The following is a 24164-nucleotide window of genomic DNA, read 5'->3' as shown; positions in this document are numbered from 1 at the left end:
CTCCACTGTTAGCAGTGCCAACAGCTCTGCTTTCATCAGATCTCTGAGAAATTTTACGTGCATCCAGGTCGAAAGTCGAAAGCCCCAGATGCTCTAGCGCTGCTGCAGCTGTGCAGCACTTCCAAGCGGTATTTGCAAATTTCCTTGATGGCTTCAGACTTGGTTCAGCCTATTTCCTCCCCAGTGCTCTAGAGTCAGCATGAGGAAGAAGGACCTGTGCTTCAGGCATCGCATAAGAAAACCGCAGTCCAGCAACACTGGGAAGGGCCTGTCTACCTGGGGACACTCTGGAATTAGGCTGAATTAATTAGGATTGTGAAGTTAAGGCAAGAGAAACCCCTGTGTGGACACTCTCACTCTGAGGTCACATCACCTCAGTTCAGTTTAGCTTAATCTTCCCGCAAAGGTAATTAGGCTAGAGTACAGCCACGGGAATGAGAACATCCACCCTAGGATTTAACAGACTTTAACTAATGTCTGCAGACAACCCCTTAGTCAACAAAAATAAAACAGGCCCAACGTGGTTTTGAGAGGCTAGGGCCTTTCTGACAGCCTTCAGTTGGTGGCTGCTAACCGAGGCACCAGTTGCACTGCCCTCCATTTCTGTTCCTTTTCTAAGTTTATCACAGATTGGAGGTTATCTTTCTCTCTAAGTTAAGAGCCAAATATTATAACAACTACCAGAAATTTCACATCTGTCATTACCATAGAGGCCAGAGCTACTAAGAGCGTCCCAGTCAGCCACACGGACAGAAACCAGCCTCAGTTATCCCAAGCACACAGTTCCCATTGCTTCAGTTAAAGGTTCTTTTTTTTGAATAGCTATTAACCATACAGACCAAGATCTACCCAGCTGATTCTGGTCAGCACAGAACATTTCTACATGCCAGCAAATTGCAATCATTTGGTTGTTATTTTATTATTTTGTTGCTCTAAGATAAGTACCTGTTTCATGAATGAGATAGTAAATCAACAGAAGGATGCTTGCACTGAACTGTTTGAAAAAATAACACCCATTAAAAAGCGTAATCCAATTTTGCTACGGAAAGTGATGCTTGAAACTGTGTTCTTAATTCACTAGTGGTCTGGCATACATACTACATCAACAAAATTAGATAAAAGTGCAACATCACGGAGAACATTATGATGGCAGAATTAATTTTGTCCCAGGGCATGACAGAGATACTTACCCAAATGTAATTCTTTCTCCACATATGGTGCAGACATTAAAAACATAACCACATCTTATTATTTAAATATCGTAATGTCACATTATATCCATAAGTACAATACCTCTCAGTACTGTGAATCCCTTTATGTACTACAGACAGAACTTCTCAGAGTCATTCATGAGAAAAGAATTCAATAAACTGCTCTTACACAACATACTAGAAATTAAATATAAGAGCACATAATAAGACAGAAATGCTGCAGGCATATTTAGGCCACCTAAGTTTTGCAGCTAAAATAGCTCTGAAGTTAACTGCTTCGCCCTCTAAAATGGAATGCTAATGGACAGGGAATGGCATAATATACAGCCATCAACTTGGAAAGGAAAGTTTTGCCTAAAAAGCTTAGAGCAGTGGCTTTCCACCTGCAGTTTGACTGCAGACTGTGGACTCTTCTTAAGGGGTTCAAGGAAGGTGACTGAGAAAAACAAGATCACTATACAGTATACAGCAAACTGTATATGAGATGTTTCTAAAGGGGTTCATGTATCCCCTAGGATATTCTGAAGGACCCACCAATCGAGAAAGGCTGAAAGCTCCTGTGCTAAGGGCCAGATCCTTATTTTATTTTGCCCAGTTTACAACAGTGTAACTTTCTTAATGCCAAGGGAGCACCTCCTCATGTATACCAGTGGCTCAGTAAAAATTAATAGAGAATTAGGCACAGGCCAATTCAGCTGCATGTGGCAGGATCAGGATAATTAAATTGGTGAAAGCATAGTGGGCTGCAAAAATATGACAAGATGTTTCATATATGAAGCTGTGAACATGGAAGACACAGAGAGTACATTTGATTATCAGATAAACAGTTTGTAATTGTGTAATTAAATATCATTTTATAAATACACACACTGGGGGCAGAATTTATGTTCTGCTTGGCATTATCGACTTTTAGGACTTAATCATGCAAATAGAACATTCTCTTAACAAGAATTTTAAAATAGCCTCTCTCGGGTTTAAATGGAGAATGCAAGAAAGAAAGAAGGAGCTGCATCCCAGGGAATAATTTAGCCAAATGGCACAAAAACACCCTCTGTCAGATGCACCACACACTTGCCCTGGGCAGCTCAACTCAGAAAACCACAGGCAGAGGTCCAACCCTGCAGATCCGAGAGTCGCTCGGCTCCTACCTCACTTAATATTTCACAAGGGCTCTGGTTCTCCTACAGAGCATCCTGCCCCAGCACCTGCTTCACACCTGTGGCAGGGGCAGGTTACACAGGCACGGTGAGCAGCTGTGGTAAGTTCAGCACTGGAACTGGTAGGCGCTCACAGTCTGCACACACATCATGCCCACCTTGGTGCTGGGGCTGGCACAGCCCTGCACTGCCCACAGGCCAGCAGCACCAGGACGCCCAGCCTTGCCTTCCCGAGGCTGCAAGTGATGCCACAACACTGCAGAATAAACTGATTTACTGACCTTGCAAGAGAATTGAGGATCAGCTCGCTATGGTTAAGTGACTGACAATATTGGCTTACTATGGAAAATGCAGTCTTAGCAATAGGAAGGAAGGAAAAGGAGATGGAAAGCAGGAACAGCTGGAAGACACAGTATTCATGGACATCCATCTCAAACTCAGCCATGTCCAAAAGTCTATGTTCTGTGTGGTTCCCATGGCTGAATGCAGTCCAGCAATTGTTAGTGCAGAACAAAGCTGTGTTCCCTGCCTGATGCCAAGAGTGCCATCAAATGCCTGTCACGCTTATGTGTACTGAGCATTAAACGCCATTTAGCTGAGTCCAGTGATGTCCCAATTTGCCACTAATGGCCCCGCGTGACAGTGCAGTGTTCCTCATTCCACACTGGTAACAAGCAATGGCAGGATACAGTTTAGCCCTGCCCAGCATCAGCTCTAACTCAGGAAAGAGCAGAAGGGAACTCTATTTTACATCAGGCAATCAATCACAGCTTGATTTCTGCTCCTGACATGCATATAAATTTAACACGAGGGAGGATGGACTCAGAGGGGATGAAACCTTGGTGGCAGGGAGGTGGCAGGGAGGCTGAGCCCTGAGAAACCAGGGTCTCCTACACAGCAGGAACTGGTATTACGAATGGTGGAGGAGCTGAATACGCAGAAAAACAGGGCCAGTGCCAGCAAGACTACAAGTGGGAAGAAGGGAGACATAAGTCTTTAAATAATACATTTCTCCTCTTTTGGTGGACTCAGAATAACACTTAAACCATAAACCCTGCTTTGAGTCAGATTTGGAAGAGCTGGTGATTGTTCCCACCGGCCAGGGAAAAGATTTAGCTAAGAAATGTAAGAAACAGTGCACTAGGACAGACCAAAAGTCACAGTCTGTACCAGCACCAGGTCTCCAATAATAGCCAGTGACACATGACTGGGGAAGAATATCCAAAACAGGGCATGAATAAAGTGGTCTTTTCCCTAGTAGTCTGGCTTCTGGTAACCAGTAACTTAGGACCATCTGTGCCCGAGTCTATATCCACAACAGTGTGTTGAATACAAGGGGCTGTAGGATAAACTGTCCTTTTTAATCTCTTAAAAGTCCCTTACTGAAGGTGACACTGATGTTATGTAGGATGTTCTTTGGCTTTTCTAATATTTGCATCACTTGCCAATCCTGCCTCCTCTCTTCAAGGACTTTTAAAGTGTAGGAACCAGAGGTGCACTTGGAGGGGAAAGCACAAGTGAATCAAGAAATGAAGTAGTGCTAGAGGAGAGGAGAGAAAGGATACATATAGAAGTATATGCAGAAAAAGAGAGAGAAAAAAAATGACAAAATTCCATCTGGCTTCTTTCAAGAGCATGGAGGCCTGGTCCCTTTCCCAGCTACACAACTCCCTATTGTTTACGGAAGAATCAGTGCTCAAACAATGAGTGCAGTCATCCCCACTGTACAGTGCTGCATTGTTCTTCATCCTCCCCGAGTATATATGATGAATCTAGTCAATGTTGCTAACCTTAGGCTGGAGCAGAGGTGGCTCTGTCACAGGATGGCACAGCTTACATGGGGCCAATGCCAAAGGCACTAATTTCAAGACTGATCTCTTCTCACATTGGTCTGATCGTACAACAAGCAGCCAGGACAATACCCAGCACCCAGAGCATCCCCACTGGGATTTGCAGGCTGCAATTAGCAGCTGAATGCACTGCCTTCCAGGGGACTGATGAAAGCACCTCAGTCCCTATTGATTGCCAATCAATAGCCACTTCCCATCTCTCCCTTTCAGTTTCTGCAGTACCAAGTGATAGTAATCAAATAAGAGTGGCAGCCTGATAAGATCCTGTTATCAGCACACCAGCAAAATGGCATTCTAGATCTAATCTCCTGTGTCACTTTTCCAACCCTGATCATTCTGATTTAACTCCTCTGAAGACTGAAGTATGTAGTCACAGCTGGAAGACTTCAGAGAAAACTTTCTGATCTCCATCCAGACAAAGAAAGCCAATGGAAGAGACCCAAATTCCTGCTCTCAGTGAAACCCAGGGAAAAAGTGGGAACAAATGCAGGAAAAGCCCTTAATGGTAGCTATTACTGCTTACTTTATCCTCTCATTACTTCCTATTGTACTCTCAAGTTACTGGATGTCATGCAGCCGAAGTGCATGATGCCCTCATTTCATTTTTAACAAAAAAACACTACCAAAAAATTTGAGGTTCTCAAAGAAACTCTCTCATTTTCTGGGCCTGTGAAATCTCCATCCCCTCTCAGCTAGGAAAAGAAAGTCTTGCCACTCCATGTAGGACTTAGATATTTCAATGTTTGCTTGCATTCCAGTTCTGGCGGATCTTCATTAAAACCATACCAGTCTCATGGCTATTTACCGATACGTTCTCATGGCACGTGGCCTTCTAGAGATGCTTTGACTGCCTGAGAATGGAAGCTTTAAATAAGCTGCCATGACTAGACGGATTCTGTTCTTCCAACCGATCAGGTCAAAATAACATCCAAGTGCTCTGTGCTGTGTGAAAACACATTGTCATTGTCAACAGAATAGCAAATACCAGCAAAGAGATGGTTAACAGAATTCTCTCCACCTGCTCCGACTGCAGGAGCCTTTCCAGTGAATGCAACAGGCTTCAGCTCAGGCACTTAGAAGACTACTCTTTTTAAAATTGAATGTTAACAGAAGAAAGAAGAAATGCAACCAGGCATTAGGGTCGAAAGACAGCCAGGCTGACTTTTGTGTTATTCTGCACAAAATACATAGCATTTGAGATCTCAAAAAGATGCCACTTCTCTCCTCCTTCCTGCCTTATTTATCATTAGCACTTTTTACCTATTCTTTCTGGAATGTTTTTCCTGCTTTTTCTCCCTTTTTGGAAAACCTCCAGTGTGCTACAATACTGGAGTCCAGAGCAGAAATCCGTTTTGGGGAATTGCCACTGCAGGATCAGCTAGTTCCACACAACTGTCTAGTCTGGTAGCAATGGCTTTTGCCCCCTAAACCTCAGCATTGGCCTTTTCAAATTTATGAATGCCACACAAAGGTTAAAGTAACAGATTAGTAGGAGCATACACTATTGTATTTCCTAGGCCATTTCCAGCAGCCAACAACATCTGTGTACATCTGTGCTGACAGATAATCAGCAAAACTTTGTGAGTATACATCACATGTAGCAATCATTCAGAAGAACATACTTTAACACCACCCAGGTTGTTAAACAATGAGGGCACTTGCAGAATTATGGCAAACTGCTACCCGCAGGGCTGTGTTCTCAAGGAGCTACAATTTAATAACCAGTATCTAAAGTGATCAGTGTGCATCTAAAAGCACTCTCCTGTTCCAGATGCAAAAAAGGCACAAAATGAACATTGACTGGGAAATTCTAACTCACTTAGCAATAAGGAACGAAGGCTCATACGTTTGCAGGAAAGTAGCTGGGTCTTCATCTGATCCTTTCCAAAACGTAATGAGAGATCAGTTTTATGTTCAAAATTCAAAACAAATGAACAAATCATAAGATTGGCACTAAACACACATTTTTTTAATGCTCTGATATTTTAACTCCTCCCAACCACAGGTTGCCTTCCCTCCCAAATTCATTGGATGTTTCTGATCCCTGCTGCTAGCACTCTCACTGGCTTCATGTCACAGCACAGAGTCCAGCCGCCCTAATGAACCTGTGCCCCTTCGGATGCCCACGACTGCCTTGCCTCATGCCCGTACCTGTTCTGACCTTAGGTCTTGACAACTGCAGCCATGTCCTTCCTTCCCCTCTTCCAGGTGTGAGGAGGGAGCAGGGGACAAGGGCTTTTTCACCTTCCCAGAACTCCTCAACAGAAGACCAGGGTGGAAATAGCTTATTTTTCACACACCAGAGGAAGGGAGAGAACAGCACCAGCTGCAGGTGCTGAGCTTTCCCTGCTCTTTCCAACCTCCCTGCTCTGCCAGCAGCATCTGCTGCTCCCACTTTCTTCCAGCTCTATCTGAAGACCCAGGGGGGAGATGAAAGTTTTGCTCAGACAGGCTATTTTTCCTCAAGAAGTGGGGAGGAGAAGGCAGGCAGCCAGAGGAGGTTTTCCCATGAAATTTGAGTGAGGGCTGCAGCTTCTTACATCATTTCCAGACTGGCTCTAGCAGGGATTAAACCTCTGCCACTGCCTGCAAAATTAAAAGTCAGTAACACCAAAATACTGGGTTAATATTTAAGATCTGTTACACTGCTGACTTGTGTTCAACCTGTTGTCCATCAGGACTGTCAGGTCTGTGGGGTGCTTATGGGGCCCACCCTGGGCAACACAGCCTGGGTAACAACAGCTTTCAGACAGGTATGCAAGGATAAACAGTGTGTATGAACAAAACTGTCTGAGGCGGTTGTTTGCTCCAAGCCAACAATGCTGAAGAGGATGGATGACAACCATCAGCCAGATCAAACAGTAATCAGGGCATTACAAAGGGACTTTTGAAGCAAAGAAGGCATCAGCTTGAGAAGAAGTATAAAAGAAGCATGAAAAGCAAGAAGCAGCAGCCAACTACAGCGGTGGGGTGCTGCAGGGAGCTGGCGCCAGCCGGTGACCGACAGCTTGGGACAACATGCAAGGACCCACCTTGGTGCATGCCCACAACCCAGTGGGGGCTTTCCCAGGGCATGCAGGGCACAGGGGGCGGCATGGGTGGCCGTGTGACTGGGGCACCCAGTGGACATGCAAGCAGAGAGCCCACGTCCCAGGAGAGGGGTCTGCACTGCTGCCCACACAGCCTGGGGCACCAGGTGTATGCAACAGTGTGCGTGATTACAACTTTTTGGGACTACTTACAGAAGGGTGTTTAGAAAATTGTATTGTATATTAACATTCTGTAAGTGTCTAGTAGTGAGGTTTATCCATCATACTGCTGATATTGATCCTGCTTATATAGTTCACTGATTGCTGGTTAATTGTATGTCACTGATCAATACACTGCTTCAGTCCTGATTTGGTTTAAACTGCATGAATTGAGCAGGTTTTCCCTGCAACACCAGTCCTTTTCTGGACAGCCAGCCTGTACCAGTGCAAGGGCTTGCTCCAGCCCAGGCGTGGGGCTTCACGTTCCTCCTTGCTGAGCTTCCTGAGGTCCCTGCCAGCCCATTTCTCCAGCTCGTTGAGGCCCCTCCGAAAGGCAGCCCTGGGCCCCAGCCACCCCCTCAGATGGCCACATCTGTGGGCTTGCAGAGGCAGGGCTGCACTTCACCCCGCCATCCCCGTCATGGATGAAGATGCTAAACTGTATCAGTCCTAGTCTTCATTGCTGAGGGTCTCTTCCAACAACTGGCTTCCAGTTAAACTTCCAGTCACTGACCACTACTTTTTGAGCCTGACAAACCAGCAGTTTTTTTATTCACTTTGTAGACCACTGATTGAGTCCATATCTCCCCAATCTGGCTAAAAGGATGCTATGGGAGACCATGTCAAAAACCTGAAGTCAAGGTAAATGATACACACTGCTCTCTCCATGCACCCTGACCCAGGCATCTCACCACAGAAGGCAATCAGGTTAGTCAGGCATCATCTGCTATGGTAAATTCATGCTGACTGTTCCTAATCATCTTCACATAGCTAAAAATGGCACAATCTAATGTATATCCACTGAAAGTTGGTTCTGTCTGTTACTGTACAAAATCTTTTCCTTGTTGGTTCTCAGGTTGGTCCAGGTCAAAGCTGTTACCAACTACAGGACCTACCAGTCTCTGGGAAGAGGCTTGGTGTGAGTAAGGACTTACTGCACAAATTCAAATGGGCACATGCCCCCATCACATCCTGTAACATCAGCTAACAGGCAGGTGGTGAGGAAGGCAAAGGCTGGGATATCGCCCTCCTGCTGCCTTTACAGATGGGACTTTGGTCTCCAGAAGTCACAGAGGTATTCACCAAGGTCTGTGGGAGCAAGTCCTTAGAAGAGACAGTGTTGCAAGGAAAAAAAAAATTATCTATCGCCTACCTTATCTATTACTTTCCCTCTTTCACACACAATATACATGGCTTGTGTGCATGTGTCAGAGAGAGGGAAAGCTATGTCCGATTGTGGCAAACACATAAAGTAGATAAATACTTCCACGGCTGCTAAGACGTTAGCAAGAGGTTGATGCTTTAAATGGCAGGGCTCTGGTAAGAAACCACATCCCTGCAGGAGCCTTGAAGCAATAACTGACATTTAGATCAACATCGTCTCCTCAGAGAGGGTAGGCACCAGTGCACTGTGGGAACACAGAGGTGGCAGGAGGTAACAGTGCTACATTACGACATTAAGCCCACTGACATCTCTGTTTCCAAGTAGGATCTACATGCCTCATCTGTCTGTGCTGACTGAAGCGTATCGGAGCCAATGCTGGACTGGCCACCCCAGGGATGCTTTGTCCCAAAGCCTGGTGTTACTCTGAGGTTGTACAGGAGGGCAGGCCATGATTTCCGTAAGAGTTGTTCTTTTTCTGAAGAAATGTGGGCATTTTAAGTTCCTGCATCTTAGCTGCACTGATGACCTTGCTATCCAGAGCCCATCTGAATTTTCAGTTGGATACCATCCTAATTCTCTCTGATAAATCCTTCCAGTACTGAAGCTTGCTCAGCTCCCAGTTGAACACCATGGGAATGAGATGCAGCCACAAGGAAATCTAAGCAAAAGAGCCCAGCCACCCAGAGGGCTCCTAACAAGTAGTGAGGCGCTTTGAGCCGTGTGGCACTCCCCAACACGCAGAGGAAGGAAGGTGCCTTGCACCTTCTCGGCACACAATATGCAGCAGGGACAGTCAGCCAGTGACCTGTGGTGTCTGTCCCCCAGAAACAGTGGCTGGTGTGGAGGTCAACCAACTGGCAATACGGCTACACGTCACGGGGCACATGAGGCTGTGGGTGAGCAAACCAGGCCAGGTGCAGCAAGGTGTCTTGGGTTAAGCTTCTTGCTGAGCAAACATGACTCTACTGTTTGTATTGCGAACATCTGGCTGGGGATAAGAGAAGCCCTCTAGCATCCTGATGTTGCCCATCCCTGACATACAGCAACTTATTCTCCTGGAAGAATGAGATATTTGCCTCCTAAATTCCAGTATGGCCTCATCTCAGATCCCTCTGTGTATGCAGAGGGTAGCAGCATTTGCTTCCTGCAGTGCCCAGGGGCTTCCTAGCCTGGGCTCAGCATCACACAAAAGCAGCCACTTCAGTTAGGATACAATTATAGGGATGGAGGTGTACACTGGGCATCATGATTGCTGCTGCCAGAATAGAAACCCTTGTCTGAGCTTCCAGCAAAGTCTGCTGATACCATCAATCACTTCCTGTCCTACAGTATCATATAGCGCCGCTGCAGGCTATCAAACAGCCGGTGCCTACAGGCAGTTGCTTTTGAGTTGTAAACTTATCCTTCTGCACAATTTGTTGAACAATTTGGCATACTTCCATATGAAAGGAGAAATACAAATGGAAAATATTTCTAATTGCTACAAGAAACTGCCTGAGGTAACCAAATAATATTACCTCAATATTCCTTAGGCAATCTCTGTGCTCTGCCTACAGAAGGTTGGATAACTCTGGGCTTTCTACTGTCCCACCATCTTGCTACAGAAAAAGCATTTAACTGTTTCTAAGAGCAAGTGAAGCATGAGCCAGCTGGTAAAAATTTACCTGGGAATAGAAAGCCAAGGCATTATTCCACCATGATTTACTTGTGCAAATGTAGGTGAGCACTGAGAGTTACTCCAGGACAGTGGTGAAAAGATAACCCCTAACACAATCAGGCAAGAGCAAAAGGCAATCAGGCAAGTAGAACAAACATTCTACTAAGTTTCTCACTTGTTCTGGTAATACAGGCTAGACCACGACATGGTGGTTGAGAGCCAGCAGGATTTACAGAATGATTCAAAAGTTTCTTTTGTGTGGAATCTCATCTTTTGCTGCAAGCTTTGGAGTTAGGGATTGTCATTATGAGTATCTGGATACCAAGAGGGAGAAAAAGATATACATAGGGAAGAGAGCTGCTTCTCTCTTCTCTTCTTGCTCCAAGCTATACTCAGTTAAAGGCAGTACTGGCTGAAAAAGGTCACATGGCTTCCCAGTGTGACCTGAAGTGTTTGTAAGCAATATACAGAGGAAGAAGGTAGAATCCAAAATGCTATAGTTTTTTGGGGGAGTCAGAGCAGAGACAGCAGCAAGGGGGGAAAAAACAAAAGAACAAAAAGAAAAGAAAACTGCCCCTTCTTCCCCTTGGCTTGCTTCTCCAGCATGTAAGGCTGAAAGTTTTTTCTCTGAGCAGCTAGTGGAGGGTGAACCAGGAGATAAATTTCAATCCACCTCAAAAAACATTTCCGACTGACTGAGAAATCCTGATTAAAGTACTGACCTTTCCATAAGAAATCAAACTCCAGTGCAATGTAGGAGGAGAAGAACAATGTCCAGTTGTTCTGCGCAAACATCTCTCCCTTCTCATTACAATCACCCTGTTCTCCAGCCGCTTTTCTTCAGAGTACTTAGCAATCCACACCGAAGCTCCTTCTTGAGCACGTAGACATCTCCCCACAGCCAGTGATTCCCCATGCAGTCATCCTCGAAGAGAGAACAACTCTGTCTAAATATGCTTCTGCTCCACCTTTAGTGCCTCACCCCCCGCCCCAAAATGCCAGTCAATGATGCACATTGGGATTCAGATCAGTTGCCTTCAAGGTCAACACAATGTTCTCCTGCCTCCTAATGGGAGCAAACCTCACTCGCTCCCTCAGTCATTTCTCAGACATCGGCTCCTTACGCTCTTCCCGGCTTTAATCTTGTATTCCAGAGGCATCCCACTTACTCAGATGCTTTGGGACTGACAGGCAGTAATGCAACAGCATTCACAGTAGCTACAGTCTCGTGACAGGTAGATGGGTTTAATTATTCGTGTGGGTGGAAGAATCTTCTGGGAGAGTTGTTTGAAGCCGCTGAACTACAAGGGGGTTGGGGGCAATTCAGTGAAAGTGCATCTCTCAGACCTGCACAGACTAGGGGGGGTCCTTTGATCACAAGGCAGCAGAAGTTAGCTAGCTGGGTTTCCCAGTGGACTTTCATTGTGGAGAAGGAAATTCCTCCACATGATTTCTTTATGCTACAGAAAGTCACTCTGAGACCCCACCTCTCCCTCCCTCCCTCTCTGGATTTTCTCTGCATTGATTTGAGTTGATGCCTCTGGTGAGAGTTAACTGAAATTCCAGTATCCTGTGGAAATTCCCTACCTTTCAGTCAAGTTCAGTGTTCCTCACTTTTAGCCTTAAACTGTTTCAAAGGCTGGAGAGTACTTGGTGACACTGTTTCACACCAGAGGTGGCTGCATTTCAAAAAGGAGTAAAACCATTTGTCTCCCCAGAACACACCCACTTGTATCAAAATATTACAGAGTACCAGTTAGGGGCAGGAAGGTAAGATACTTTTGCCTTTTATGGAGCTCACTCCCTTCAGCATACTCGTCATTACAGGCTGCATTACCCAACAAGGGTGAAAGAAAAGGTTAAAGAAAACTTCCTGTCCTTTAAAATCCCCAGGAAACTTCAGAGAACAAACTGATCAGAGAGGACCATGAGCACAGAGGCGAGTGGCCATGGTCTGAGAGGTCTGAGGGTAGGGAGCAGGGAGGTGGAGGCCATGGTGTGTGGTACCCGTGCACTTTTAACAGGTTTATTCCGCTGGCAGGGATTCCTTTCAGAAGCATTTGGGTAAGTGCTGTACACTGCCGAGTTCAATCTGTGTTAAGCAGATTAGTTCCTTACCGGTGAAAGGTTCTGGGCAGCAGTAGAGAGTTGCTCACCATGTGATATGAGGGGACTGTCATTACGTTTCACAGATATGATATAACTATATGCTCCCTGGAGGGTACTTCTAATTGAATTATAGGGTGTCTCACAAGTATTCTGGGCAGCGGTTAGAGGAAGCTTTCACCGCCCAGAACAAGATAGAGATACCCTTTAATTCCATTAGATGTACCTTCCAGGGAGCACTCCGTTCCTCTATGCAGTAATTTGGTTAAAAATCATATCCCCCAACAGTTTGAAGGAAAGTGTCTTTAGCATGAGTTTGCTGTCGCTGCATATTTGTTTCTTGGGACTCCTCTCAGCTCACTCAGCCCTGCAATGTCTCAACCCCGTGAAATTCCCATACCTGTAATGCAAAACAGCTCTGCACTGCAGGGTAGAAAACTCATCGAGGGCAGCTGCATCCCCTGCCTAGTCATGACTCAGGTCCCTTCCCTGTGTGGGTCAGGAGACATGGTGCTGCACAAGCTGCCACCTGCCAGCCTACTTGTGCAAGGGAGGTCTCAGCCTCCTCAGAAAAGGCCTTGAGAAGCAGTCCCCAAAGGCAGAACATTAATCCCAGTCCAGGCCAAGCATCAGCTTCAGTCATTGCATCCCATGCTCCCAAGGTTCCCCCTGCAGCACCAGGCACGCAGGCTCTCCACTCGCTCATCCTGCCCTCAACCACCACTAAGCTGCAAACACCACCAAGTCTGAGAGCTGCAGACAGCTACCACAACCCCCTCCAGTGACAGACAAAGCAACCCTGGGAAAGAACAGCTCAGCTCACCCAATTTCCTCACCTGGGTGCCCAAAGTTTTGCTCCCAGAAGCCTAATCAAGCCCTTGAATTTTGCTCTCTGTTTTATTCTGGACTCATTCAGTTTTTCCTCATGAATCAGATCTTCCCAGGGAAGCTGCAGCACTTGGCTTGCCAAATAAGCTCCCCTGATGACCCACTCCAGCCTGTCTATAAGCAAGCACATTGGGGAATAGCACCCGTAAATCACTAATAGCCATCTCTGCACTTCCGCAGCACACCTCCTTGACTTCCCAATCGGCCAGAAGAACTGCACATTGAGTCACCTGTGGGACCTTCCCCTGCAGAGCTCAGGGAAAGGCATGATAAGGCTGCATTATTCCTTGAGAAGCAGGAAACTGGCCAGCTACTGATGCTCTCCAAACACCTGAGAAACACCAGGCAGGCAGAGGGAGTACAGCCCAGGCAACAGGTCCTTTGCTCTTTACCCTCTCCTCTGAGGACTGCACACTAAGAAATCACCCCATACTACTGCTCACATGCTCTGAGATTGCTGTCTACAAAATACTGTCATCCAGGGCAGATGTCACATCTGTTGTGCCTTTTTTTGCTGTTCTGTACCATAAAAAGGATGGGATAATCAGGCCCCTGAGCCTATTTTTTTTGTCACCTCAAGGGGAAAAACAGCACCAGCTGCCTACCACAAATTCTAATGACCTACTGAAGCTGCCATCAGCTCTGACTCTTACAAACTGTGGTCACTTCCACGTCCAGCACCATTCCACCTGTCAGGCCACAAAAAGAGCAAGAAAGACTGTTATGCCAAGAACTTGCTAATTATAGAAGACAAAGAACTTCTTATAGGAAATGCACCACAGTTACCACCGAGATAAAGCACACAGCTGCTTAGGCTTCCACAGTGCTGCAGCCTCGTGTGTTAGCAGGAGTCTAATATACTTCACCCTGTTACATCTTTCAGGTACTGTGCTGCAACTGCAGTATACAACTGCCCAAAATTCAGGAGTCTGGCTGCTAGGCAAGCAGTTCTTGCTCATACATAGTACATTTGCTGCACTTCTGAATTATTCACCGCTCTGCCCACCTCGGGTGTTGTCAGCTAACAGGACACATCTGTGAAAAACTGCCAAATCACACATTTTTATTCCCCAACTCCACTAAAGAAAGAGAAAACTACTATGAATTATCAAAACTGACCATAGTAGACCCCAAAAGGGCTTTGGGCATTTTAAAAAAAAAGTGGGTTTGATGTCTTAGAAAACAGATGGCTCAGTGCTTATTTAGTCTTGCACTGACAGTATATTGCTCCTGACACATCCTTCCTAAACACCACTGTGGTCCACTCGTGTCTTTACTAAAGGAGATGGAGACAGAAGTATCAAGCCAACATGATCAAGCTGCTGAGCTACAGAAGAGATATTTTAATTCAACAGGAAAGACATGTAAGGCAGAGATAACTTATTAAATTAAATTAAATAAATATTGATGGTTTTATCATGCTTTTTTCTTATAGGATATAAGCAGAGCAGCACAGTGGTCAGGTGATGATTTTTATAAGGGTGGGAGCTGTTTGGCTTGCTTGTCTCATTGAAAGAAATACACAAAGGCACAAAAGGTAATTCCTACCACATTTCATTTTAACTGCATGCTTTTATACAGAGGACTAAAGAGGCCTAGCAGTAGACAAACCATCTATGACACACTCATCACAACAGAGCCTCAGCAAAGGCAGGAACAACCTCTCTTGGAAACTCCATTTGGATAGGTAAGCATTAAAGAGAGAAAAAAAACCACCCTCTTTTCTCCCCAGCATCATTTATAAACACCAAAGATCTTCAGTGATGCAGAGATCATGAGAACAGATCGATAGCTTTTACTTACATGTGGTATAGCATTTCATCCTGGGCTCCTATAATACCCAGAATGGCTGAACACCACCAGCATCTGGAAGGAGCTCGCGAAGGGAAAGGTTTTTTGTTGCTTCTATCAATCACTGCCTGAGCAGCTGGTGTGAAATTATTTCTGAAAGTAAAAGGAAAGAGTGGAAGCTGACACACACCCAAAGTCCAGAGGGAAGGTGGATTTCCAGGCACTCCCTTCACTCTGCCCTGCTGGGAGGCAGCCAGGCACAGAGGAAAAGCAGGCAGCCAAAGAGTAAAGGGAACCCAGGTGGACTGGGGCAGCCAAGCACAAGGCTGGGAGTAGGAAGGAAAGCTTTGGAAAGGGCAGGGGCACTGCAGCCTGGCCTGTGGCAGAGCCATTCAAGAGAGAAATGGCTCCGTAAGCAGAGAGCTGGCAGGCACTCAGGAAGAACAGGGTCACAGGGTACAGTCGGATACGACAAGGCGGTGCCGTGCTCCATCCGAGATTGCTCAGGCTTAGAAGCAGTCTAGCAGATGTTTCCTTTCGCCTCATAAGAACAGGCCTTGCAAACCCAGGTGGAAAGAACTGATCCTAGTTCAAAATCTGAGGCTTAAACTTCCAGCATGCTGACTTTCTAGCATAAATCATCCAAAAGGCCCAGTGTTCAGAGTAGCTAGTGCCTGCTCAACACTGGGACAGGCTTCAATTGAAATGCTAACAGCAGCCAGTACTGGGATCTAAGCAGAGACTTGAGGGGTCTCATCTGTCAAAGGTCCAACTGCCAAGACATCTGTAAATATGTATAAGGCCAGATTCCTCCCAGCTTTAAATGTGCTGTCTTCACTGCAGCTAAACAGAGGATGAATTTGGTTCACAGTGCTTATATTACCCAGCATGGTTAAATTCTCTTATCATTAGCTTTTATATTGACATGAATAAAGTATATATACCAAAAAAAAAAAAAAAAAAGCCACATTGCTACTAACAGGTAAAACATCTCTTATTTAAAACAGCTGCTATTTTCACCAAGTGCAGCTGCTGCTGTTTAGCCATATCAGGAATGTGCTTGAGAACCTCTGGTTTAGGAGATTCTGAACTCTGCCGTTCCCCTTTAAGAAAATGATACACTCGCATTTAACTTCGAAACTTTGCTGGGACTCTGGTATGTTAGAAACCACAGGCTCATCACAGTGATGCTGTAAGTAATACTCCCACTTTAGATTAAAAAATATATACTTGTGCTGGAGTGATGTCAGGTATGTCAAGCTTTGCCCAGATGGGTTAAAAATCCTGCTTTAAAAAGATAAATACCTCTACTTCATCTAAAAGAGGACTCGTGTAGCAGGAAGAATTTTTATCTATATGAATACATACCATCATGGAAACTATTTTAATTTGGTTTAATCCTAAATCGTAAGTATTTAGCAATTTGGTACTCGAGACCAATTTTGTGCTAGGGTATTTGTACCAGTGCATAAGTACATATTGCAAGGGATGTTAGCATAGTACACAAAAGCCAACTTCTGGTATGCCCCATCCAGTGTATCCAGACCTAGTAGATACAGACAAAGCATGCTGAATTTGGATACGCATCATGCTAGCAAAAACATACTTTGGCCACAGGAACTTATTCCAGTCCCCACACAAAATAAAAGGCAAAGTTTTGTTGGCACACCAGACTGTATCCAAAACAGGGCTTTTGTCAGGACCCCACCTAAGGTTTGCACAGCTTTGCTGGCTAGCACTTGTGGTTGGACACGGAGTAGCCACAAGAACCCGATTAAATCAGCAACAGTTGTCCCATCTGTCAGTGCTTTAGGACTTTTGGAAGCATTTCATTCAATTCCAATCTTTCTTCTTGTCCCAAATCAAAGCTCATGCGGTATCACAGTGGTTATCTTCCCAATATTGACAGGTCAGTGGGACATGAGGAGGAGTGAAGTATCTTGCTACTTCTCAGTTGCATAACAGGGAGGATGTGGGCAACACAAGCAAAGCATAAACACTCTGTGCCATCCTCTACACCTTTTGTTAAAGCCTGCAGAACTTTTTCAGAGTGCGCACTGAAGCACCCCAAAAGCCACTGCCTGCTTTTCAAGGGCAAATTGTCTGAGCCTCATCACAGACTAATATCCTACTTCTGTCACTGTCTCCACAGAGCAGAGTTGGTGTATGTCGGAAGATTTTGCACATCTTACCTCTGTTGTAATGCCAAGGACAACATATCTGCAAATGCATCTCAAATGCTAGCCCATCAACCTCGCTGCCTTATGCTACTCTTGCACAAATGCAAATTATGTAAAGCAAGTGAAGGAAGTATGATGCTCATCCCTAGGTCTTATTTATTTTAAGTGCCTTTCCTTCTTTCCTCCTTCTCCACACAAAGACAGATCATTTCTCCTGCCCAAAAGAGGAGGTTGCTGGTAACTCTGTGTGCAAATCCAGTTCTGTCTGCTTCCCATTTCTCTCCTTGGGTATCCAGAGGTGAAGACCAATGTTGAATCTTACCTTTAACATTCAGATGTGAGACGCATAAAAACGCCATCTCATCTCAGGCCTGCGGCTGCATTATTTGAACAATGGCCTTCTCTTCCTCTTTATAAGGGGGAATAAACGTGATCTCTGCCTCTGCCAACCTGTGTGTAAAGTACATGCCTACAAGTCACTCATTTGCTAAGGTGCTTCATGCAATAATACAGGAGTCAGAATGAGTAAAGGAGGCAAAACTCATTCAAGCCACAGTAAACTAGTTTTATCTTGGATCGGTATAAGTTTGCTTGTTTTTTTAAACCCCAAACCTGGTTGTTCTGTTTGGCACAGGGAATTTCCCTGTGTTTGCTCTCATTAGGAATATCCCTGCCCTTTACAATATTGCCTCAACACTCCCCCCCACCCCCCCACCCCGAATCGGGTCTTGTACTTCAGGCATCTGAAAGGTTTCTGGTGACTTCTCTGTTAGCTGAGACTACATAGCAGCTCTGAAAACTGACCACTACTGCATTTCTCTCTTTTGAGCTGGGGTCTCAGGCTCCCCTTATTTAATGCTGTTGCATAAACTCATACAAATGCCTCCTTTGATGGGCAACAAGTCACAGTCCTTCAGACAAGATGTCATTTGTCCTTCTTCATGGACAGATGACAAGTAACTCCGGTCAAAACCTGTCAACTATCTCAACTACCTGGGAAGGTAAAGGTCAGTTCAGGGCTTCTCTTCTTCCGAGGATGGTCTCACAGTCTCACATTTCTACGGGCTGATTTTACACACACTCCAGGAACAGTCCCCTGACACCTCATACTAATCCCCCATAGACTACTACACTACCTAGAACTCCCAGTAGGACTAAAGCAGAAACTCAGAATATGTATATGTAAAAATAACTTCAGTTAAATTAGAAATTGATACTGTTAAAAATACTAACATGAAAGAGAATTTCAGAGCAAGAACTAAATACAACAGCCTTTCACCACAACATGGTGAGGGAAAGTTTTTTAACTGGGACCAGCTCTGAGACTGTCAATACCAGTAACTAAATCAAGGCCTAGAAAGAACTTGTTGTCTGGAGCAAATAAGAATTCAGATGGACAGGTGGGCTAACTAAACATGGGAAATAAAATTGACCGTCTCTTGCCTCTTCAGGAAATCATTAAACAAGGCCACAGAATAGCCTTGGAGCTTCTCCTCTGAAGTGAGACTTCAGTGTTCTCTGTACTGCCACTATCTCCCTCTGGGAAGAGATGGTACTATTTTTCCTTAATTTGGATTAAAATAGGAACCAAGAAATTCTAATTTATGTGAAGGGGCAGAGAGAGAAAGCCAGAAGGAGCTTACCCACAGACGGTGACAGACTGAAGAAGAGTCTGGAGGTTTCATTAAAAGTTCAATCCAAAGAGAGCTCTAATGGGAAGGAAGCATGTCCTGAGGGAAGGAAACTGTCTGCCTGGCATGGCAAATTCTCACTGCCTGGAATCCCACTACTCAGGCTTGATTTTTCAAGGAAGGTTCTACTTCAAGCACAAATTGTTAGGATCAGCACATAATGAACAAAAGATACTGAACAAGAGTTCAGACTAGATTATAAAAACAGTCCCTTCACCACCTAGGTCATTAATTCAAGTCACCATGGCTGATAAAGCCAAACCAAGGTCTCCAGATTCAGCACACCTCCACGTTATGTGACCCAAATTTAATTTAAGAAAATAAGCACCCAAAATCATAGCTACTGTTGACAGTTTTGGGGAGGTAGGAAAATATTTCAGCTACTGCCTATATCTGTACAAGCTGCCTGGTGATAGCTGGGGAGAGGTCAATGAATCTGCCTAGACTCAGTGCAGTTTTAAATCATATGAAATTACAAGCTTAATGTAGGCAGACCCTCCTCTGGATAGAGCATTGGCCAGCAGCTCAGGGAGATATTTTTTATTCCCATCTTTGCCTCTGAACTGCAGGGTAATCCATAGGTAAGAGAAATCACTTTCTCTGCATTTTTCCCCTATCTATAAAATGGGAATAATGACCTTCAATCTCCTTTGCAAAGTGCTGTTAGATCTACTGATGAGATGCCATGCAAAAGAGCTAAATATCATTAATAGCATTCCTCTCAAAATGCCATAGCCATGGCTGTGTAAGTGATCAAATTAAAAAATTAAGCTGACAGTTTCCTCAAGCACTGAATTGCAAAAAGGAAGGACAATTAATTGCACCAAACTTCAGTACGGTTTCCTTCAAACAGGTAACTGCCAGTCACCTTTCTTCATTATCACCTTCATCAGAGCTACTGGGGCAAGTTAACAACCACCATATCAGGGTTATGAGCTAGGGGTTAGGGCCCAAATATTTCTGGGTCCAAGCATGGGTGGAAAAGAAGGAAGAACAGATACTGACCTTCTCACCAAACAAGTGTGGTAATACACCCAGGAGAGAGGGCAGCAGCAGCAAGTGGTGGCTGCATGGGGCAGTTGTCAGCCACCAGACTTGGGACATAGCTGCAATCTGAACTTGACACAGAGAGGTCCACCTCCAGCACAGCTCTGGCCTTCATGCCTTTCCCCACACCCTGCATTCTGAGTGAACAATGCTCCTGCCAGAAAATGTCTGAAGACCCAAATAGGAAGAAAGGCATGCAGTTTTCCATCACTTGGTGTTGTGGCAGCACTTTGCAGGGTCAGCCCCACTGAGCTAAGCATACACTCAGAGATAGGACAGGTCCCTGGCCAAGGATCATGTATCCCACAGGCACAGAGATTCAGTAGAGCAGCCATAGCCATGCACACAACAGCTTAGGTGCTCCTCTGGGGAAAAGCCATAGAAGAAGGCAGCATGTAACTTACAGAGAGCTTCCTCCCCAAACTCTGAAGACCAAAGGCAAAAAACATCTCACTGCCTACCAAGGTGGTCTTCATATTTTTGTCTCCAAAAGTATCCGTATAAATAGAGGAGTTTGCCCTTCTATCACTGAGAGCTCTGCATAACATACATAGAGAAATGACTATAGGTTTCCACACATTACCTGAAAGTTCAGCCATGCTACCTTTGCAGAGAGATTTTGCAGACCATTTAATAACAGTTTAACGCCACAGCTTCTCTCAACACCCCATTCCTTCTGAGTCATAGGCAATACTTAGAGAACTATGGACTCATGGCAGACGGCTAGCTACATCTCTAGGAGGCTGCAGATCCTATAAATGCTTGAGAAAACAGCAACACAGACAAGCAACTAAGTAGGTCTCTTGGCCTAAAATATAATTCAGTATAGCTTCAGCAAATGACATGGTCACAGCAGAACTTGGCCCTTTGTCTTCTACCCAGCATATCAATTCACTACTGGTACTTTATGTATCTTCCTAAAATTTCTAAAGCAAGACAGAGATCAATTTCCATACGAGTTTAAACAGTTTTCCTCTCCTGACTGGCTGAAAGTTCCTTTTATTATGCAAAAAGAAAATCCTTTAAAATCCAATTGACTTTTTGCTGTTGGCTCCTGATGTTTTCTGTATTGCTTGGACATGATAAAGCATCTAGATCAATCCCTCTTTTGCTTTTTCACATCTCCAAGAACCCAACACTTATTTCCACACAAAAATGTTTAATAGAAAAGTGTTTAGTCATCTTGCAAAAAATCTAAGTTTTGGACTTGATCTCTTGAGAGTTTCCTTTTAGTGAACAAGAGAACCAGGATCCTACTTCAGCTGCTTAGTTCATATCTGACCCTCACAGGAATTCAGAAATAACAAATGTATTGAAAAAGCTGCAGCAGAATCAAATATTTGAGATATGATCAATTCCATTCTCAAGAGATGACTGTACAGGATTACATGTTGTGATTTATAGCTACCCAACACCCATACATATCCATACACACACACATTGCATAAAACAATATTTCAGTAATAACTGCATTATTTCAAGCCTCCTCATTTCAGCCTGCTTTCTTTGTGCTCCCACCCAAACGTGAGTAAGGAAACTTTGACCATGTTAGTCTAGAAAGAATCACAGAGGCAGTAAGCAAGACCCGGTGGCAGGATCCATTTCCCTCTCATTCTGTAATTTATGCATCAACTCATCTGTTTTTAGTCCCACATTCCTTAGGGAAAGCCTCTTAAAAATCAACCCTCAGATAGTTTATTTTATCTCATTACATTTAAGTGAAGTTCCCTTTGCTGTTATTTTTCAGGGAAAGTGCCCGCTCTAAGCATCACCAGAACATTAGCCCTGGGAATTTGGTAGATCACAGTGTCTCTCCAACAGCTTAATCTCAAAGTTGCTGTGTAATTCAGTGACCCTCAGATTAATTTAGACATTGTTATACTTAAGGGTCTGCTGCTGCAGAACACAGTCTGAAGTTTTTAATGCACGAGCTGAGAGCGTAAACTGAAGTTTTTACCCTCCTTCAATTTACACTGATCAGGGCTTTCTTTGTGGCTGCAGTTCTGCAGTTCCTCAGCATACATGCATAACCACAGTAAAGCTTAGCACTGTCTTATGTGTTTGCAAGATGGTGTTAATTCACTTGCTTCCTCCATGGGTCAAAGATCTTTTAAAAAAGGGCTCCATGAGGAGAATGACAGTGAAGGAGGCAAGGAATCCATATCAAGTATGCGTAAAATCATAAATTGCTCCTGCACCAGAACAGAAACTACTGCCCAAGTTTCCCCTTTCCTATATTAGAGCCCAATCACTAGACTGAAGAGGGGAACACATACTTTTCATTGCTTTCTGGTCCCCTGTCCTTAGCATTGTCCACTGACTATTTTAAACTTCCTGCTTTTCCCTCTCTTCTGTGTTGGATTTTGTGGCTCCTCAGTTATCCCTTCAGCATGTATGGGATGTTAATACCTTGCAGTGGATTCCCCTCAGCAGCAAGGCATTTAAAAAGTACTCCCCAGAATATTCAACAAGGCAACCCCCAGGCTGTTCAGTGACCCAGTGTCTTCATACAGCCTTGAAGTGATACAGTGACCAGTCATTCACATGTTGTCATCTGGGTCAGCCCAGACTACCAGTAGCCTATCAGTCAGTATCAGACTATCCCAAACTAAGCCAAACTATCCCAAACACCATATCCACACATCTCTATAAACTAGAGGTGACCAAAACTAGACACTTATTGTAGGAATAGTGGAATATGGGTCCAAACTCCAAATTCAGATCTGAATTGCCTCTAATTTGTTTGTAGCCTGAATATGTTATCAAAATTATTTTTCCTCATTCAGATTTAGAAAACAAAAACGGAGGAAGAGACTAAACCCAAGCTTCAGTTCTTGCAAGTTTCTGTGTTTGTATTCACCTGCCTCTTGGATAGAACTTGTAAAGTATAGCAACTAAACGGTGTTTACTGAGTTTAGGGGCCAAAGGATAATTACTGAAAACTTCATATGCTTCTAGCTCAGGACTCCATTCCCAGAAGACCTGGCAAGTTGGAATGAAACCTTGGTGTGAATAAAGGTAGCCTGCTGAACTACATGGTCAAGCTAGTGTGTTTCACCTCCTTGTTAAGCTTATTAGTTTGATTAAGCACTATGCTCAGCTAGCTATACTAATTCTAGTTTCAAAAGAAACTCATCTCTGTTAGCAGCATGGTCTCCATGGTCACTGTGTCCTAAAGGGTAGAGTAACTCCCCTGTAATTAGGAGGCTTTGTTCCCAAAGGCCTTTTGAAGTAGAAGGGAAAGTCACCGTAATGCATTAGATGTGGGCACAATTTAAGTACAACACAAAGGCCTCAGCTGTGCTCCAGGACATCCTCTTTGGGTCACAAACCACAGCATTAAGCATCCTGCTTGTATCTGTTGTCTGGACCAGCCTAAATTTTTAAGAGTTTGACCTACAAGGATGCTCATGGCTCTACTGCACATCATTTATTTTAAGCCACGTAAGGCATCCATGTGGGTATGTTTTGTCACACTCTTCAAAGAAAAAAGGAAGCCTTCCATCAACAGGGAGATGAAAGAAAGGGAGCACAGTTTGGAGTGAAATGGCTTGTGGGGTTATTCTCTGGTAAGCCAAACCTGCTGGCCTTTCACTGCTGGGTCGTAAAGTCTGTTTTCTTGAAGACCTGTCTGGAGCATGGTAGTATCCACCATATTTTAGATAGTCTCCTCACAAGAGACTGTAATCACACAGCTAACATTCTTCTTCCCTTTCTCTAGAGAAATCAGCTTGAGGCTCAATTAAGGAGACTAACCTGCCTGACCCATCTTCCTGGAGAGGCCAGATGAGAACAGTGGATCCTTTTCCATCTTTGATCATGGCTGAATCCAGCCAAACAGGAACGGAAAGAACACACACTAGAATCAAGCATCAGGACTGTAGATATTAGCTGGATTAAGTGGTTTAGCGGTCAAGGCAGAAGTTGCTATTGAATTAGAACATCTCTATTCCATAGCATTTAAATATTAACATCTTTTGGGGTACTGTATAGGGAGGCTTGGTACAGAGGTTTCCTTTCTCTGATGCCAGTTGCAAGTCTGCACAATTCTTCCTTTGATAGCTCAAGTGATTAGGTGTTAACAAGAGGAACCTAGGCACTTAACAATAGCGATTTTAGCACCAGGTCCACACCCCCTCCCTCTCTCTACTCTGCTAAGGGATTTTTCTCCTT

At 44.5% G+C, this 24164-nt stretch overlaps 1 protein-coding gene across 3 annotated transcripts in view; it reads right to left on the bottom strand.

Annotated features, from left to right (window-relative positions):
• Positions 1-24164, bottom strand: part of SLC8A3 (solute carrier family 8 member A3) — a 136390-nt gene that overhangs the window by 88605 nt on the left and 23621 nt on the right. The gene's annotated exons all lie outside the window — the stretch shown is intronic.

Source organism: Apteryx mantelli, chromosome 4, assembly GCF_036417845.1.
Source record: "Apteryx mantelli isolate bAptMan1 chromosome 4, bAptMan1.hap1, whole genome shotgun sequence".
Taxonomy (NCBI): Eukaryota; Metazoa; Chordata; class Aves; order Apterygiformes; family Apterygidae; genus Apteryx; species Apteryx mantelli.
The sequence above is the reverse complement of the archived record's forward strand: the minus strand, read 5'-3'. Positions and strand labels throughout refer to the sequence as shown.